General features: G+C 40.0%; 1 long non-coding RNA gene across 1 annotated transcript in view; it reads left to right on the top strand.

The window, feature by feature from the left end:
• Positions 1 to 15,686, top strand: part of LOC113172970 — a 28,321-nt gene extending 12,635 nt beyond the window's left edge. Inside the window, exons 2-5 of the long non-coding RNA XR_003299798.1 lie at positions 5,726 to 5,884; positions 12,086 to 12,294; positions 12,636 to 12,809; positions 15,246 to 15,686. This is a non-coding gene — a long non-coding RNA (uncharacterized LOC113172970). The remainder of the gene's footprint in view (positions 1 to 5,725; positions 5,885 to 12,085; positions 12,295 to 12,635; positions 12,810 to 15,245) is intronic.
• Positions 15,687 to 21,336: the final 5,650 nt, after the last annotated feature.

Here is a 21,336-nt window from a genome sequence, read left to right as displayed (position 1 = left end):
CTTGCTTGCCATGACTGATAAAAGAAGCCTGGATGTGTTGGAAGCCATATTTCTCTGTCAAGCCTGGCTCTGTGGAGATCCTGCAGTAATCCTCCAACAGGCTATTTAAGACTTGTGGCTTCCTACTAAAGACCCCTTTAGGAATCCCTTCCTCCCTGCCTACACAGAGGGAAATCACAAAATTCCTTATCCTCCTTCTTCTGCCAGCAATTACGGGAGTTGCCAAAGTGGAGAGTGTGTAACTGCTTGAAAGAAGAGGTATCAACAATATCACATTTTTAGGTACATATTAAAAAAGACCTCACCTGAAATAACAATTTGGATCTCCAGTGAGAGTTAAGGATCAAAAAGTGAGGGTTGCTTAGCCTGCCCATCACTTTAATAAACAGCAATGATATTATCAACTAGGGAAAAAGCTGATCCAACTACATTATCACATAAACACGGTTATCTAACTGAATGCAGTACGAAGTAAAGAAAGTTAGTGAGAACTCAGGTGCTACTGCTACTGAGCTAATCAGAGCTACAGTAGCTGCAAAGGAAACTCTTGAAGTTATCTTCTCACTGCAACATCCAGCTGCTAACGTCACAACAACAATGTACATTTGAAAACTAGCAGATTGACTGAAAGTCCATGAAAAAGAAATCTAACTGTTACTGACATTGAGTAGACACTGAGCACTGAAACAAACTCTTTGTGTTGGAAACTACTTTCTGCTACTCCTATCTTACCCTCTCTTCCCGCTGTGCATGAATATTAATGCTCTATGTGATGATTAGTAGTAATTTCCCGCCTGCCCCACATCCTTCTCTTCTGGATTTATGGAATATAAACCACTGGATGTTTTCTGACCACAAAGCCTGGATGGACAACTAGAGGAACATGATGCGTGATGCATTAAAATCATAGACTTCACCTGAGTTGTCAAGAATTATACAGCTGGTTTTGATATACACTTAAAGCTGTAACTATCAGGCCACCTTAATAATACATACTGTATGTGCCATTAGTTTTTCCTTGAAGTGATGACCATGCCTCTCATGTGTTGACCAGATCTCTGATTTTGACTTGATGCCCATGGGGAGGATTTTATTCAATGAGCTGGTATTTATGGGCGGAAGGAAAGCAGCTTTGATAGACCGTCTCTTGAGCATTCTCCAAGATGAGATGTACTCATGTCTTCAACCTCTTGCCTCTTCCCCTCTTTATCTTTGTCTTTATTTCCCATCCAACAATATGTGAAACCTCTGAACCTCTGTGTGTGTGTGTGTGTGTGTGTGTGTGGGAAGAGAGGAAAAGATCTAAAAACTCTCTGCTCTATTAAAATGTTTGAACTGCCTTGTAAAACTATCATTGGGTAGTCAGGAACTCATCCAGTTATTAGATATTCAAGAGTTGTAGAGTAAATGTTTTTGCAAAAGGAATCTCTGATCAACTAAGAGTGAAGAAAGCACATTTAAGTTTTAATTTTCTGTCATATGTGTGCTTGTATTTCACATTACACTTCTGTCACATTCTGTTGGACTGCGTTGTGAAGTGGAGTCAGCTTTGAAAGGGATTCAACCATGTGTTGCTGCTGTTGTTGTTATTGTTGTAACCACTGAAATCCATCTCACATATGTATGCCACAAAGAGGCCTGTGTGCCAGTTGTTGTCTGAGTTACAAAGCTGAACCTACGGGGTTCCTCCTCGCTGGGAGCCAGTCCAGCCTTCGAAGCTTCGGGGGGAAGAACTGAGGCTTTCATGCTGTTTTAACTACAGATGTAGGAACCCTGCAAGTTCCACATTTTACTGCTTCAGCAATGTGGAGCAAGAAATTACCACCAAACTGCATTGCCCCCAAGAGGAAATGTTTGAAAGTTCTGCTGTCTTCACAGTCATTAGAAGAACTAATGTGAACAACATATGACTAATTGTGATACAGTGTAGAGTGGCAGCCAATGTGTGCGTTGTTGTTATTCTTAATTTGGTGTACTCACTGAAATTCAGTAGGCTTTTCTTTTTTTTAACAGAAGAAACAAATTTTGTTAATGATTGCTCTGTTCCACTGAGGGTCGCATGTAGCTGTGACTGGGATCTAACATGCAAAATACCATTGGTGAGCACATGTTTTGGTTTTGGTTGCTGCAAGGGCACAGTGGGCACAGTTGTACCAAACCTTATGTTTCTTTGACAACAAAACTGAGAAGTTGATTGTTGTTTGCCAGAAAATAGTTAAGGCATATACTGTAACTCCCACACATTATCATTTGTTTATTTACAGATTAACAAAATACATAACACTTTGTTTTAGAGGTGTCTATTTAGGCTAGCAGTCCTAATCTTTTCTAACTTCAGCTCTGCATTTTACTCATAGATATATTATTACACACTGCCCTTCCAAAAAAGGCACCACCTTGATTTAACTAAGCAAATAGGTAAGTGCCTCCCATTGGATAATTATTGTATGGATGATTATGTTTCAGCTGGCAAGAAGTTATTTAACCCTAACTCATACAGTGAGTGGCTTCTCATTTCTTGAACAACCCTGTCTGAAGACACATCCTGTGGTCGTGGAAAAGATGTTAATCTGTTTCAGAAGAGTCAAATTATTGGTATGAATCAAGTTAAAACAAACATCTAAGGAGACTGATGAAACTACTAAAACTGGGTTAGGATTACATTTACCCTGTTCCAGAGATAGGAGAGTGTCAGGGTAAGAAGAGAGGCAAATGAAGTGATGCACCCATCATGTCTAGTGCCTACCCAACAAGCCTGTGGGGGCAGTGCTATGATCTGGGGTTGTTGCAGTTGGTCAGGTCTAGGTTCAGCAACTTTATATGCCCAAACTCTGTTGTCTAGTAAAAGAAAGAAAGGACAACCAGGTCGTACTATTGTTTTCAAAATCATGCGCAGTGGTTGTACATCGGACTGCTGTATCATTTGTATGAAAAAATGCTGCTATACAGGCCTAAAGCAAATTTTATGAGCAAGCCTTCTGATGTTATCCCAGATGTTTTTTTCATATTTTCTCTTTATCTGCTTTTACATCTCAGTTTGAGGTTTTTATAGCAAAGCTCACAAAAGTGTCAGATGCTGCAGCTTGGCCAAAAATATCTCACATCTCCACTTTTCTGTGCTGTTGTCTGTTGTTCTGAAATACTTCTCCTGTTACTCTGCCTCTCTGTTTCTCACTTGTCCATATTTTAGCTGCAGAGACACCCCAGCATCCATAACATCTGTAGAGCAGGTTGAGAATCAGGGCACTATGCTACATGTGAAACATCAATCTGCCTTAGAAGTCTGCACCACATGTGTGTGAGATGTATCGGGTGGTGTTAATAAGTGTTTTATGTGTGTGTATGTGTTTGAATAACATTAGGTGAGTGTTGCTGTGTAAGAGAAATAGAGAACAGGGACTGTGCAAATGAACGCACAAAGCTAATTGGAATGAAAAAGAATGACCAGAAAACTGCAAAACTGTAGATAAGAGCACCAGCACCAGCTGTTAACGTTACACACTCACTTGCCTAGCTATTCAAATGTTAAGGAAATCATTATAAAGAATTGTTTTCTTAATACAGTATGCTTGCCAAGACATTTCAATGGAAAATTATCCTTACGTTATCCTCCTTTATAGTTACGTCAACTCTTCCCAATGGATTATCAAAAGTAAAACACTCAATACACAATAAATCCTTAAAAATAATTAATTCTAACACTAATTTCCTCAGACATTTCTCTCATCCCTCAGTTTCTGTGCATACTGGGAAGACACAGTCTCTTAATATATTTATACAGAGGTGTCAAATTAGCAGGCTGGCATATAATACAAACCAGGATGGAGGTCTTTTCCAGCTCATTATACTGCTAAGTAGGGTTAACCATGAGAGAATCTTGCTTCGCTCTGCAGTAAAAAGTCTTCTCTCTGTCTCTTGAGAAATCACTGAGATTGAAGTTGGCACCTCACACTCAGGGGCATCTCCAGGGGGAGGAGGCCCAGCCTCAGGCAGTCTGCTGCCAGCAATGGTGAAGGATTGTAGGGGAAAGGAGACATGGCAGCTCCACTTCCTCTTGGCTCGACAGTGGAAGCCAAATTAGAAAATGCACGGAGCCGTGCCTCATCAGTCATATAGTCCTCTTATCCCTCACTCACTTGTCGTCTTTATCTCTCTATCTCTTCAACCCCACTCAGCCCCTCTCCTCCTTCTTCCCGCTGTCCCTCTGCTGGATTACAGTGCAGAAATATAATCCAGATGATGGTTAACCACAGATCATTGGAGAGCACAGAGAGACAACCAGAAATCAACAGGCCTGATAATCACAGTGTGCGTCTTGATTATGCCGGCCTCCACAGTTTGGGTTGATGTTTGCGGAGGAGCTCTGAATTTTGCAGCTTTCTTTGGTTTGTGCGTTGATGGTGCTGCTGACAGTTCGAACCTCTGCACCGAGCTGTGGAGTTGTAGACAGTTTCCAGGATTTTGTTTTCTCCCTTACTTTCTTTATTTTTGTTTCTTTGTATAAGTTGCTTCTTCTCTTTAATTTAGTTTTAGTGTAATCGCACACTCTTCTTTCTGTCATCTCTTCCCTCGCTGTCTTGACCATTTCTACTGATTGTGCTATTTGAGGTTATGTCAGTATACAGGATAATATTTCCCAGTGGTGAACATCATTTTGCTACCTGTGTTTCTTCACTCGATTTACATTCTTATCTTGCTGATTCTAAAGTAATCTGAACCTTACCAACTCTGGATTGTGCGCCCTTCTAAACAATCATGGAAACATTCATTGTGAACATTGTATGTTTGAAAAATCAACTCGTTAAGATAAATTGTTTATGCAAATTGTGTGTTATTAAAATACTTTCATTCAAGAATGATAGTTGTGACGTCAGCAGCCTCCTTGCCATTTCTGCACTGCAATTATAACATGTAAACATATAAATTATCTAATAAAGTAGACCCTTAAAGTAAAATATAGATGTTTTCAAAAGTATGTCATGAATAGTTTTTATTTATTTATTAACCACATATTGCAGGAAGTCTTGTTTTAATAGTACATCTATGACAAGCTACAGTAATATCAATTGGTATTATCAGCACAGCCCATTACTGGTCAGGCTGTAAATTGATTTAAATTAAATTAAAATAGCATTTCTTTGTCAATTACAGATATTTAAAGTTTTTTTTTTTTTTTTTTTAAGTGACATGTTTTTATTTTTATCAATGTTGCAGTGTTAATGGATTCATAAGTTTATGAGAAGCTGAACGGCTTTCGTCTTCCTCGTGACTGTGTTTGTATTTTAAGAATGTTTTACATTATATTTTATTTTTCAGTGTAAGTGACTACATTACAGATGCAATTAATTTTACTTTAACTCACATCTAACAGCTAAGCTGTTACTGTCAGGGCTGCTCAGATCTTTACATTGTACACAACATTAAATTACAACAAAACTGACTCACATCAGATATTCTCATTGGTACCACCAGACACAATATTAAAAGACACAAAAACTATTTGATTAGTGCAAGTTGCTCAGTAGTTGGATTTAACATATTTAGATAAACCTGATTAGTCTAATAATTTCTAGCCCATATTGTAATATACTGTAGCAGTCGTCAAAATAAACTGTGTTAAACTTTACCCCACTATAACAAAGTTTCACTTTCTCTCTCTGAAGTTGTTTAACTACAGAAACTTCACATAGTACTAATATATTTCTCTCTCATCTTCTGTTTTCAGACTCTGCTGTATGTGTCTGTGATGCTGAGAGGTTGCCTCTCTCCTCTCTGTCTCTTGATCACCGGTGCTGACACACACGTGGAGACGACAGCTTTGAGGTCTGCAGCCTTGATCAGAAATCGGCACAAGCCATCAGGTCACATTAACCAAGACAACCTGGTGAGTTTTTCATAGATGGTGCTAAACCTGTTTTTTTTGAGTGTTGAGTGTTGAAAATTGACATGCTATGCATGAATTAAACACATAAAATAAACACTAAAAAATAGGAAACAACAAATCATATTGTAATAGTGATAGTGATTTCAGTTTGTATTTTAATTTTACTTTATAGAATAAAGGTAAAATGCTTTTGAAAAAATCTAAACTGAATTCCCTATCAGGTATAAATTATAACAAAGGTCATAGATTCATTGTCCTTCTTTTATGTCGAACAGCAAAGAACCACTAGGTGGCAAAATATTCCAATGTATTCAATATTCCCAATACTACCTAACACGTGCGACAAGGTGCAGTTTGGTCGATTCTCATCGCGGTCTCACATTTGTGGTTAGTGGCATTTTGAATGTTTGAAACACTAACTAACAAAAATAAAAGCCTAAATTGCCATAAAGGAAATGTTTTTAAAGGGTGTAAGATACCCTAAAAAGATAAGAATAGCTAACACTGCCACAGTATCATTGGAGGAAAAGCTGAGAGCCTAGAGCTTTAATAAAGTCATTGTGGTCAGTCATCAGAGAACAAGAGGAGACCGGAGCTGATGACAGGTTTTGTTTGAAACCTTATTTGTATGAAATACAATAAAATCTGAAGATAAAACCTCATAAAGGAAAATTGTGTTAAAGTTTAGAGCTAGCTAGCTTTTTAGCATTGCCAGTAAGAATCTTTAATTTTTCTGGAAATTGTAAAACAATACTTAAAATTGTCCAGATTAAAAAAGAATCCCTTTTTTTCTTACAGTTTATACCATGAAAGTCACCACCGGTATTTACACTGGATGTACTTCCTGATGCAACCCTTTTTATTATTTATGTATTTATTTTGTGAGTGCAGCCTTGGGGTTCATTGTCTCCTGCAGGGATAACTTAACATATGTTGGCCATTGCACTGACGGGTAATCACGCTACCAACTAAACCTATGTGCCCGCATCCATCTGTATATATTTTTCACATAACAAATGTCCCGTGCTACTTCACTTTGTAGTAGATGTGATGTTGTGTGTTGTGTTGAACGGTGGAGGTGAAATACATAAGGGAGTCTTTTACTTTGGATTCAGCTGTACATGATATAGAAAAGTAAACACGGTGATGACAGAGATGAGGGAATTTGAGAGAGAGGTTCCTGGGCTCTATGGGGCTAGTCGTAGGCCACAGTGCAATTCACAGCAGGATTTGGACATGTCTAAAATGAGGAAACCATACACTCCTACTGCATCTCTTTCTGACAAACAGTAGAGAGAGTATATCAAGTATTTTGGGTCTAGATGATAGGAAATAACAGACAAGACAAAGCAGGTAAGACATATAATCATAGATTAGGAGGCAACTACTCTGGGAGTCAGATCTCCAGGGCCCCCGAAAGAGCACCAGGTTCACTGTTCACCAGTATACTTTTGGTTATTTTGATTATTTTGAATTGGTAACACAAATTGGAAGATGCACTTTTAAAATACGTGTACAAAATCAACTGCTATTGATGTGTAGAAGTAAAAAAAATAAACTGCAGCTGGTAATATTCCAATATAGGATAATAGTTTCGGGATTTCTGTGTAAATTATAATTTAACAAGCAGCCCTGTTGCCCTCGTGCCTGAAGATGGATTCAAAAAATGAGGGTCAAAATCTACACTGTCCAGCTGTTTGAAGAAATCAAACCTGCTGTAGACTAAGAGCTGCAAACAGCCTAGAGTAGTTAGGTGGTATGTAGAAATGGACAAATGCATTGTTGGGGGGGAAAAAAACTAAATACCTCTCAACTTTAAGTTTTGATAAAGACACACCCCCCCTCATCCTGTCTCTCTTGTTCTAATAGAGAAAATGTAAGAGCTGCAGTGTCGAACACTGAACAATGCGGGCCTAGTCTCTCTCTTTCTTCTTCTTCCTCTCTCGCTGCAGTATCTGTGTATTTTAAAGCTATGAAAAATACTGATCTGGTCTGTTTCCTCTCTCGCACTGCACACATAGAAGAGCCACACTCCTCTGCGGGTCTGGTTTCAATTTCTGGAAAATGAAGAGGTAGTAAGAAGTTGAGAGAGGAAAAACTCCTGCCTTGTAAATCCATTATTGTTCAGGATATATCAGAAATCCAGCTTTAATAGGACTGTTTGTGTAGGTTCTACTCTCAATTCCCCACTACATAATCCTTTTCGCTGACCAAGACTTAGCTGCACAAATAAACATGGTAATGGATCCCTTCACTTAAAGCAAAGAGAAGAGTCAAAGAATGAGGCACCCTTCAGCACAATCTTTTCCAGATGGCACCAATAGATCACATTATTTACATCGGCTGTATTCGTGTTCCCAAGGCAACGCTATTCTGTTTTGCAATTGTTGGTTCAATGACCTGAATCCTTTCTGTTTTTTCTTTCCCGTGTCTTGATTAGCACAGAATCCAAAGATGATGGGGTCTCTTTCGTAGAAGAGTACACTACTGATGCACACATGTGGTGTCACTCCAACGCACCTTCTCCAGAGGATAGCCCCCCCACCTCCCCCTCACATGGGTTTCCTTATGATATTCAATCCCCAAGCTGGGCACGCATTATGAACTGATCAGTGTGCATCGTTTCCATTAGTGTAGCTCGCTCCCCTTCGCTCACCCGTGAACTGCGGTACAGTCTTTGGGACTCATTACCCTTCAGCTCCCTCAATGCGGATATGGATGGTTAGTTTCATTCAAGACCCTTAATTGCTTCTACTTGTCTTTTCTGCTCAGAGATGAGCAGCCGGGTAAATGATGATGTATGCTGCAAAATCTGTCCGGCAGGCGGAAACCTATACATGAGGAAAAAAATGCTTTATGTATACCACTGGAATTGTAAGTTAACATCCCCACAGTTGACCAGTGCAAAATGAGAGTCTGTCTGTTTTAAGAATTCAGTACTTAGGGCCAAGCTGAGAAACGAACCAACAAATGCTGCAGGGACAGCAGAACTTGAACTTGAAATAAAAACAAACAAAAACTGCATGAAGGTCGTCCGTCTGAATTGGGTAGGTACAGTATTGTAGTAGTCAATGCCTGCCCACAATGAGAACTCTCTGCTTCTGCCAAATCCTACTGTCTTCTTCCTCGTCTTCTTTCTGGCCAGGAGTCAAACCTTCGGGCTGTTCGCCTCATGCGTCTTTCCATTTCTAGCAGTGCGGGAGATGGAGGAGGCTGCTATTGGTTTCTGACATGATGAAGGAGAGAATTAAAAAGCATGAGATCAGAGAACATTAAGACCTGATTATCCTCCAGAAACTCTGTGTATTCTGCATTTGTTGCTGTGTTACTGCCAGGTACACTGTGTGTGTGTGTGTGTGTGTGTGTGTGTGTGTGTGTGTGTGTGTGTGTGTGTGTGTGTGTGTGTGTGTGTGTGTGTGTGTGTGCGTGTGCGTGGGCATGCACAATTGATGCATGAAGCAAGATTTGACAGATGTGGGTTTGTAAAGGTCATAATTCGAATGCTTTTTGCATTTGCCTATTGCCAGGTTTTTGTCAGAATTCTGAACATATTTAAATTTATTAGAAGGGATTATTGGATTCTGTACTGCTTTGAATAAATCACTACATTGATAAAGTGGATTATCAACCTACTTTTAGCTTCTCACAGTTCTACAAAAATTTATAGTCCCTTTCAGCTTGTTGTTTTTGTTTTTCGGCCCACAGTTTTACTGTTATGGTTGACTCTCACTGCAGCAAGCAGATGTTTTCACTGAAGGACCTCTAAAAACTGTATGCTACAAGACAGAGACCAAACAGCAGCCAGACACAGTTAGCTGCTAGTTAACAAATCATTTAGCAGCTAAAGATCCAGTTATTTCCTCAGGAGTTGGCAGAGAATATTTGACATGGTGCCCCATGAATGCAGGATGTGCAAATAGCCAGATTTTTACTAACCTAGCCACCACAGCAACTTAAATGGATGTACTGGATCAGTTTAAGAAGTACTGTATAGTAATTAATGTATGTAATTGAAAGCCACCTTAAAAAATATTTAAAGGAGTGTAAAAGTATATATCATAATGACATATTCAGTATTTAAAAATGCTAATAATGGGACATAATCAGTATTACATGAGAAAGACACTGATCCTGGATGAAGATATACAACGTAGGTTAAGTGAAAATTAAGGCTGATTTACAGATTTACAGATGAATATATGTTTGCACTGTTCACATTCACAAATGTACCCTTTAGTGCATATGCATCACTGCCAACCTTCAGTCTTTTGACAGTGAACATGCTGATGAGCCAGTTGGTCACTCAGTCATGTGTCTCTTTTTCTGCTCAAACCAAGAAAAATGCACCATGACTGCGTGTGTTTGACTCCTGGCTTTACCTTTGCTGTCATTTCTCTCACTCCACACGTTCTTGTCTTTGTGGTGATAAAAACTAATAAAGCTGCAGAGAAGCGGCTGGCCACTGTCCCCGTTCCAAAAAACCCAATTAAAACAAAACGCTGAGCAGTTAGTGCACATTATTCACGTTGGATCTCCCTAAGAATAGTAGATCACTCCCTTTAATGACAGATTTGTTCTTGTTTCAGGCAGAATTATGAAGTGACACTGAGCAGTTTTAACATAGTAAGCTTAAAAAGAAGGAGAGGAACATGGAAATGTAATTAGATTTAATGTGGACGTGTGGGAGCCAGTGAGCTTGGACAGTGAGCAGACGCTTGTGATTGTGCCTCCGGATGGTTGCGGGTGCAAATGCCTTGTTGCTCAGGTCCATGAAAGCTGAATAAACTCAGCAGCAGTAATTAGAGACTAAAAACGTAAAAACAGCCGAATAAGTCATTAGAATAAAGTTCTGTAATTTTGAAGATGTGGGACAGGCGTTTGGGGAAATTGGACAGATCCAAAGATGTCATGGTTAATTTTATATTTTTCACCAGTGTATCACATGCTGTAGTTTCTTTAAATGAAAAGAGACCTTCTGCTAATTGTACAGATTTAAAGGAGGAAGCGAAAGTGGACTACAACAGACAAGTTGTGCTTCAACTTAATCTGCACAGTTTTTAATCAATATTTAAAAAATATAAAATCAATATGGACACATCCAACATGTAAACACAGACTGAGTGACACTGATGTGCACAAATGTGATGGGAATTTAGGAGAAATTCCCAAATCTTTCCTCAAAAACAGAGGGATATTGAACTGTGTGTGGTATAAGATGGAGACCAGGTACCAAAGTGTCTGACTAGATATGTGCCAGATTCCTGTTTACACAACAAAGGGTCATCATTTGTTTTCTTAATGTTGTTGTGAGCTAAAAGTGTGAAAAGCTTAGAATGAAGCTGGGCTGGAGTGATTCAGTGAATGTTTACACAGGAAATTCTTTATTGGTGGTTGTTTGTTTAACGGTAATTTATGTTCCGCCCCCACCTGTTGCAGCAGAATGGATCTATTATGAACTTTTTTTTTTTTTTTTTTAAAGAACACAATAATTCCTGTGTGTCATTGGACATGAAAGCAGTTATTGTCCCTCTGCAGACATTTGTCTTTTAAACATAGGTTTTTGGTTATATCTTAGAATAGTTGCCATAAAAGAGTCATTCAGGGAAAATCAAAAAGACTATGACATTAACTTGGAGTTGAGGATAGAAGGTCTGTAGTGGTGCCACAAATGAGAGGAGGATGCTGGTAGATGACCTATAATTATGCACATGAGGAGCATCTCTGTGTCACACCATCTCTTCTTAATCATGGATCTGCTCATAAACATGTCTGCTGGGAAGCACTTGTGTCTCTTCTCATGGCAGCGAGGCATTACTCAGGTCTTTTCATGTCTTCCGATGTTGTTTCCAGATGGAACCATGGGGGAAATGCCACACTGTTGTATTTTTAAATCTTTGATAGCTAGTTGGCTGTTTTGATCCACATACTGTCCTCGTACTCATCTTTGGCCTTGTTATGTACTGTATAAATTTTCTTGCCAAATAATGTGTCTTTGATGAGATACACTTTGATTGTACTTTAGAAAGACTCCTATTGAGCATTGTAGGCTGTTTCAGACGAGTACCTTGTTATAGGCCTAAAGTCTTTTTAACTTCTTTATATTTAAAGAAATACATATTATTCCATATAAACCTCTTACTTGTCTTCAACTGTAGACAAACAGTTCATGTTGTGTTGCACCTTGCTGTTACTTTTTTGCAGAGTGCACACAGCGGCTGCTCTGCTCTGCCTCTGCGTGTGTGGCTCTGTGCCGGGTGAACCTGATCCTGACTGTGGCTCTTCATGCTCGTTAGTGTGTTTGCTGCTCCAGAAGGACGTGACCCAACATCCATCTGGACCAGATCCCCTCCGCCTGGGCTACAGCTGGGGAGTGTAACACATACAGTGTAATGTATTGAAGACTCTGACAGGTAAAACTCCTGTAACTTTTAATGGTAGACTACTAATCGGCCTGCAGTTTGTGTGATTATGCATTTGGAACTTCTTTCTTGAACTAGATTCACTCATCATTCACTCATTCTTGCTTTTCAATAAAAGAATATAGAGTACTAAGCTTCAGTTTCAGGACCTCGCTGTCCCTAATTATCTATTTCTGCAGGAATCCCAACATTACATGTCAGCCTCCAGTACATACAGATACTCTCACTCTAAATACTGTACTTACCCACTACTATTGTAGATGCAGATTGCCTCTTTTTCACAGATGAACACAGTGACCACTGTCTCACTGTAGTTTTTCTCTTTTCCACAGTGAATGTGCAGGCGGTTAGGCTGAGATGAAAATGAGCAGGTTCGATAGAGAGACGTCAGCCTGTTCCAGCTGTATGACTTCAGTAAAACAATCCTCCGTCACACACGCTGAATATCTGACGTGCTGACAGCAGTGATGAGGCCTTGGAACAGATATTACACATCTATTACATATGTGAGCGGCCCCATACACATGCACTAAAACATACATGTGTGCTATCACTTTGCCTGTCTCTTCCTCGCATATGCACGCACTCATGAGAAAAGCTTTACAGACATGGGATGAGATGGTTCCAGGGTTAAATGGAAAATTGTTACTGTGCACACAGCTAGCATTAATGTATCTGATTAAAGGACTTGCAAGTTACCTATAAACCAAAAAGAAGCACAACATAAGAAAACCTAAAGCAGCAGCATATGGACGTATATTTTCCTTTTGTTTTTTTGTTCAGTACAATAAATTCTTATTTAAAAGTATTACCCTTTAACTTTGAAAGATGTGATTGATGTTTCATAAGAGTCGCAGGCAAATTTTAGAATGAATTTTACACAGTACAAGAGTTATAGTGACAAAAACATATTATCATGTGCTGCACATTTACGCCCTAAAGTATTATATTAACATCAGCTTGAAAAACTCCAAAGTAAAACTTTTAATTCTGACTTTTTCAGGTAGACTTTTAATTTTAAACACCATATAACTGTATTATTACAGCATGCATTAGTAATGAGGATTTGCTCTGATTAGAATGATAAGTGTAGTTCCATAATATATTGCTTATTTTGCAATCATGCTGCTCTTTTATTTCATGTGGGCTTTTACATTTAAGATAACATCTGAGCTCTGTGAGACAGGCATCTGTACACATCACATCACAAAACTGTGTCTCTAGGGGAAAACATAAAATAACAGATTTTTTATTTTTTTTTGGTACATTATTGATATTGATGTCGATTGAAAAAATTGCTGGTTCCATTGGCTTCTATTCATGATATCTCTGCAGCTGTGGGTAAAATACTACAGTTAACAGACAGAAAATAGCTGTAACAAATGCACTAAATAACATACAAATAAAAAGAAATCTGTGAAACAAACAGCATACTGTGTACGTTTCTCAGACTTAGTGAAGCAGCTTCCTGAAAGAAAAGTGCTTCACATCTGCATGAAGAACACACAGCATCGGCCTCTGCTTTAACCCCTTTCCTGCTTTTAAATGAGAGTAAATTAGGTGTTATAATGTGGCTGTTTCTAGTGGCTGCTGAGAAAACACACTCACACATACACACACTTATTGGTTTGCTGATACTTGGACAGTTTATTCAATGTTCCAACTCTTAATCAGTCATCAAGTTCAAGGGGGAGACAGGCGATAAATGCAAACACACACATACACAACTGGATAAGAAGGTCACATTTGAGATCAGGATTTACTTTGGCTCATGTTGCTGCACATTAATAGATTAAATCATTTATTGGTTCAGGCTTTCATTACTTTGTGTTAGCACATATCCGAGGGAGTAATGTGTAGGCCATTCATTTTTCTCCCAAGCATTTCATGAAAATATTCAGGTTGTTTTCATACATGTTAGCTTGTTAACTAGTTTGTCCTTTAATCTGTTACTTTGCTGGATGGTAATCAGCTTAAAATGGTGCAAAATCTAATTTTAATATCCTGCAATGGTTGTTGCTAAGTCAAGAGTATTACATGTCATAATCCTAGCAAATTTCCACTTGTTGCCTTAGGAACGATGTGTTGACCACCTATCCCAACAACTACGACTGCTGCTAGCTCCCCATGTTGGGAACTATGTGAAATATTAATGCTCCACCATTGCTGGGGAAGAAAATCTTTCCGTATGGCTTCAGTGGAGATGTCACATATTATGTAAACTGCATATGTGTTGATAACGTGGAAATAAAAAAGCAACAATGGTTCTGTACTGCAGTAGACAACAGTTACATCATAGTTTATTCTGACTAAACCTCAGCTATATGGTGTTGTTACAATCAGCTCCAACTTTACCAGCTCTTCTGTTTTTGTTTCACACCAACTCTCTTAAGTAACAAAAATCTGTATCCCTTTTTTAATGAATAAAAAATAGTTTTTTTAAAAGCACAGTGTTTTTTAAAAGGCATGATTCTTTTATGACTAACTTTATAATTCAGTCGAGAGATAAAAGTCGTGTGAAATTAGTTTTTTAGTTTTAGTTATTTTACTTTTATGTAAATAAAGAATTTAAGTGGTACTTCTGCCTGTAGTGGAGTACTGTTTAGGAGGGAGTATTAAGTGTGCGTAATTCCTCTACCTCTGTTGAAATGTGTCATGCAGGTTTGTTGCATATAATCTGTTGTGTGAGTGAGTAATAATAGTAGTAGTAGAATCAAATTCTCAGTTAACATGGGAAACACAGTAATTGTGTTTAAGAAACAGACGGATCAAAACAATCCAGTGCAGTCTAAAGGAGTTTTACTTCAGGGTAAAAAACAAATTCAGTTTGTCTGCGTGACTTCTAGTTCATGTGGTAGGCTGTGGGGGGGGGTGGCGTGGCGGAGACTGAAAAAAGAAAGGATTCGTACCCAAAGAGACACTCATTCTTTTTCTCTTCACAGGGAATAAATGAGCACTGTCAGGCTGACTAATGACTGGGTCTCTGCTGCTGTGGAATCAGGAGAAAGTCTCCGTCAACTGGTGTCAGTAATTTTCTGATCGACCCCGGCGCTGATGGATTGTAGGATCTGGCTCTGATTACACGCTACACTGGCATCCACTCATCCTCTGATTCTTTTGTTATTTTGGTAACGCGTAATAAACACACATACAGCAGACATGCAAGCTTACACACACACACACAAACACATGCAGATACTCACGCTCTGTAGTCCTCATCAGTTCTGACACTTTCCTGAGACTTCAGCTCAGTCAGAGGCTGCATTATGGAAACCCCCGAAACACACATCAAGTCTGGTTCACAGAGAACTAAACACAGCTCTCAGTTACACTTTCTTCATTGTGCTAAATGGCCAATAATGGCTTTGAAATGCACTCTGACATAAATCATGTATGTATGTATGCTCTACATCTGAACATATTCATATTACAGCATTCAGACTGAGCAGATGCTTTTGTTGTGACGTTTATTTCGTGTTACTTAGCTGTGATCAGTCATTGAGGAGGAACATCTTCCTTGTGACAGGAAGCAGAAGGCTGGCTCTGATTATATGAAGCATTTATGACACTGATGGTGTGCAATAGAAACTACCTGCAGGTTTTTAAATATGGTTTTCTTACACTGAGGGTTTAACTCTTAGCTCCACACATGAAAACACAAGATCAGGTTATAAGCATTTTATTTGTCAAACACAAACTAGTAACTAGTACAATTTAAAACCATGTCCATTCCATTTATTTATTTATAGGTTTGCCACCTCCAGCTCTGTTTAATTGGTTTTCAGTGACTTGTTGGACACTTTATTAGAGTAGAAGTCGTAACTATTTATCTTATACACTGCACTTTTAAACATTTATTTAATAATTAAATAAAGACTAATAATTAAAAAATATACTGACAATAAAAATACTCCCCGCACACCTTCACCCCCACTTCTGTCCTGTCAGCACTACAACAGGCAATGAGACAAGGTGCTGAAACAGACTGCCTCCATTAGGGACCCCACAACCCCCATTGTACACCCCCAGTTTCTCTCTCTCACACACCTACACACTGTCGTGTTTCCTTTACGTGTCGCTACATTATGATGCATTATAACCTACTAATGTTCTTATTGTACTATATATTGTAAAAAAAATACCAGTTGTTGTTTTGGCTGTGCCTGATGATTATTATTCTGATGTATTGGGGAGATTTACTTCTGATCAATCAATCAAATTGTTTGATCTCTAGAGGATGACACCATAGTGAATAATACCCACCATTGTCACACTGTCAATTCAATATGTAGGTCAACCCATTGGTAAGAACATCTAAACAACCAGCAATATAAAAAACATTCAGTTTTCAGTTATATAAACATGAGAAAAGATCCTCACATTCAGTTTCTCATTATCATTACCATCTGTCAACTGACAATGATGATGTTGTAGTATTTGCAATTTTTTGCCTCTGTGTCAATAACAGGTTACATTATGTGTAAATTAATTTGAGAAACTGATTTAAGTTAAAATAATCAATTTGAGTTAGATCCAGTGAATTAAATACTTGACTTTATTGAACTTTATTGAAAGGAAATAATCCTGCTGAATAATAAAAAATAAAATAAAATAAACTGCCCATGCCTATTGTAAAACCACTACAGATATTTCTATGGCAAAATCTGCACATCGTTCCACTATCTCATGATCTATACTGTCACATCGCTCTACTCTAACTACAGACATGCTCTTTCGCACATGTATAGCCACACAGATATGTAATGAAATCCAGATCCTCCCTGGGGAAGCAAACATTGCTTTACACAAAATACTTTGTCCTGAATGTTTATTATGATTCTCTGAGGCTTCCCACTCTGAGAACAGCGGGTCGGAGAGGGAGCGAAGCTGCAGGCTGTGTGCGGTCGGCTCGACAATTCAATCACTGACACATTCTCCGCACTGCGCAGTATCACACTTTATTGTTTTTATCCCTTCAGCCAAATTCTAACCTTGCAGCTACCAACTCATCTGTCTGTACAATTTGCTCCTTGTCCATCTATGTAGACATGTGTTCTGTTTGTCAGTCCACGTGATTAATCCATCAATCATTTGTCTGTCCATCCATCCATCCGCTTGGGTGGTGGACACCCTGTGGATTCTGAATGCCTACAATGTCAGAGGGGAGACCCTGTCTTTCAGCGTCAGTATCCAGAGTCACACACACACACACACACACACTTTGGCCCCTCACTCAGCAGCCCCACCACCTCCCATCATGCCTTGCTTGGCTGTATTATGACAGGTGGAGTGTTGGTCACCACTAGCCGGACTTTCCTACCAGCATCTCTCCTCGGCCTCAGCTCAGGAGGGCTGCACCAGACAGTTAGCATGTGTGCTAAACCCACATACTTGCTTTAAAGACTACAAGCATAGTGTTAGAGAGCGTGGAGGAGAAAGGAGGAGAGAAAATGGTAGAGGAGGGACATGCAGAGGATGAGTAACAGTGTAGGAAAAGAGGATGATGAAGAAGATGATAGAGGAAAGTAGGATGAGGCAGAGTGAGAAGAAGAAGGCAAAGGTGACAATTATCACAAAGGAGGTGTGAAGCTGAGATGGAGGAGGAGGAACATGGAAAAATGAATCACCCTGATGGTGAGAGGAGAGAGCATTTGTAATGAAAGCACCAAGTCTTCACTCATCACCTGCACAAATTCTCGCTTTTCTCTGGAGATAAGACTGCTGAGTTATTATTTCTTCTTCTCTACTTCAAACTGAGTGATGGACAGTTTTTAACACTTCAACTTAAATTTACTTTCTTTCAGATGCTGTATAAACCAGTAGAGCAGCAGAAGTGGGTCTCATCACGATGCAGATTCATACTATTTTCAGGTTGAAGTCATAGTCTGTAGTCAGTTTTGCAGCTTCAATGTATCTCTGTGCTGAAATAATAATTTATATTTTTCTGTAATTTCAACATTTTTGTGATGATGATTTAAAACTAATATAAGGAAGATTTGAATATTTCAAACTTTGATGCTGCACACTGATACAGTACATTGAAAAAAGTTTGTGAATGAGCCTGAACTGTAAATTTTTACTGTTTTTCATATTTTTTTGCAAACAAACATTTGTTAGAATAAAATATTTTATAAGAGATGATTTAAACTAAATTAAATGTATCTTGAATTAAATTATGCTCAAGATTAATCTTAACACCACCATAAGTGTAGGTTAATCTGCCATTTTAATTGCTTAATGCTATATATTTACATTTCTGGAGTGTAGTTTAAAAATGTTTGAATGGCAAAATGACATGTGTGAAGAAATATTTTGATTAAATGATGTTTAAATTACACTGATAAACAGCCGAAGTGCTTTACACAAGATTAATTACCAAACAACAAACAACATGTATCTTAATTAAAATTAAGACATTTGAGAACATGCACTGTGATGTGCTAAGGGTCTCCATGTGCTGTCAGTTCTGTTCTAATACCTTATACACAACTTAATTATTCTGGTTTTGTGCTTACATGCTGCATAGTCTAAAGAAAATGTGTATAATTAAATGACCACACAGTAAACCGTCAGGCTTCTCATGTTTGCCCTGGCGCCCCGTATGAGCGGCTGGAGAGCTCCCGTAGGAGCGGCTGGAGAACAACAACACTCGAGATGTGTGGAGAGGCCTAAAGACCATCACTGGCCACGGACAGAGAGCAGGCACGGTGGCATCTGATGAAGATCAGGGCTTGGCCAACGAGTTAAACCTGTTCTTCAACAGGTTTGATTCCAGCCCTCCCCCTCCCACTTCACACATCTCCAGTCCAGCAGCTACACCCACCCCCACGCACTCTCACCATTTCACACCACCCCCATCCACAACCATCCCATCTCTGCCCCCCACCTCCACCCCCCTTTGCCTCACTTCTAATCAGGTGAGGAGAGAACTGAGGCGACTTAAGACCAGGAAAGCTGCAGGTCCAGACGGCATCGGACCCGGACTGCTCAGGGACTGTGCTGACCAGCTCTGTGAGGTGGTCAGTTACATCTACAACCTGAGCCTGAGTCTGGAGACGGTCCCGGTCCTGTGGAAGACCTCCTGTGTGGTTCCGGTTCCTAAGATGGTGCACGCTAAGGAGCCAAACCACTACAGACCAGTAGCCTTGACCTCCCACCTGATGAAGACCATGGAGAGGCTCATCCTCAGCCACCTTCGCTCAGTGGTCAGCACCGCGATGGACCCGCTGCAGTTTGCCTACAGGCCGAACATCGGAGTGGATGACGCTGTCATCTACCTGCTGCACCGGGCGCTGACTCACCTGGAGAATGCCGGAACCGCTGTGAGGGTCATGTTCTTTGACTTCTCCAGCGCCTTCAACACCATCCGGCCAGCTCTGCTGAGAGAGAAGCTGGAAGGGGCAGGAGTGGACGGACGACTGGCTGCATGGACGACCGACTACCTCACCAACAGGCCACAGTATGTGAGGCTACACAACTGTGTGTCAGAGGTGGTGGTTTCCAGCACTGGGGCTCCTCAGGGGACGGTGCTCTCACCGTTCCTTTTCACCCTTTACACATCGGACTTCACGTACGACACCAGCAGTTGTCACCTCCAGAAGTTCTCTGACGACTCGGCCATTGTTGGCTGTGTGTCAGGGGGGAACGAGCTGGAGTACAGGTCAGTCATTGTGGACTTTGTGGACTGGTGTGAGCGCAACCACTTGTGCTTGAACACCAGTAAGACAAAGGAGATGGTGATTGACTTCAGGAGGAGAACACCACAACACACACCGGTGAGCATCCAGGGTCTGGACATTGAGGTAGTGGACAGTTTTAAGTACCTGGGTGTTCACCTCAACAAGAAATTGGACTGGACTCACAACACTGATGCCCTGTACAAGAAGGGCCAAAGTCGCCTCCACCTTCTGAGGAGACTGAGGTCCTTTGGAGTGTGCAGGCCTCTCTTAAGGACTTTTTATGACTCTGTGGTAGCCTCTGCTATCCACTACGGCGTGGTCTGCTGGGGAGCAGGCAGCACAGACCGGGACAGAAAGAGGCTCAACAAGCTGGTCAGGAGGGCCAGTTCTGTCCTGGGCTGTCCACTGGACTCTGTGGAGGAAGTGGGTGAAAGGAGGATGTTGGCCAAGCTAACATCCATCATGGACAACACCTCTCACCCACTACATCGGACAGTGGAGGCACTGAGCAGCTCCTTTAGTTGCAGACTGTTACACCCTCCATGTAGGAAGGAGCGGTTCCGCAGGTCATTCATTCCAACAGCTGTTAGACTGTACAATGCCACAGTTTAAATATACATGTACAAAACCGGTTATCATGCATCCATAGCCCACCTGACTGTATTGTTTTTTACTTTATTTATTTTATTATTACGTATAACATATTATATATGTTAAGTCGTAATAGTGTATATAGTTGTAGATTCTCGTTAAATGTTTATTACTTTTGTATTTTTGCACACCCTTTCATTCTTTTTGCACATTACTGTTGTTCTTTTTGCACTGACCTGCTGTAGCAATTGAATTTCCCCAATGTGGGATCAATAAAGAATATCTTATCTTATCTTATCTTATCTTATCTTAATCTGGTTGTAGCCTTACATCACAACATCCTTATCACAGTTTTATTCACAGTGACCTCTGTGTTTTCTTACTTTGAGGAGTTTCTCCCACGCTGACCTCTCTGAACTCACTCAAGCACCACATACTGAATTACCCAAATTATTTATCATGAGACTCAAAGAACCAAGAAGCTGACATTTCTCTCTCTTCTCTCAAGAAGGAAAGAGGAGACAAAGCCAGGAGGACCAACCTCTACCGGGTGGCCAGGAAACAGGAGCTGGAGTCCTTAAGATACACACACACACACACACACACACAAGCAAGCATACAAACCCATCGCCCACCAGTCACTTTCAGCTCTCCCATCACCCAGGCGTGAGAGTACATACCGGCTCAGGTCTCTAAATCTGATGAACCAAAGCGCTCAGCCTCAGCGCCCCGGGAAATAATAATGAATATGGAATGATAGCCT

This window comes from Anabas testudineus, chromosome 21 (assembly GCF_900324465.2).
Source record: "Anabas testudineus chromosome 21, fAnaTes1.2, whole genome shotgun sequence".
NCBI classification, from domain to species: Eukaryota; Metazoa; Chordata; class Actinopteri; order Anabantiformes; family Anabantidae; genus Anabas; species Anabas testudineus.
The sequence above is the reverse complement of the archived record's forward strand: the minus strand, read 5'-3'. Positions and strand labels throughout refer to the sequence as shown.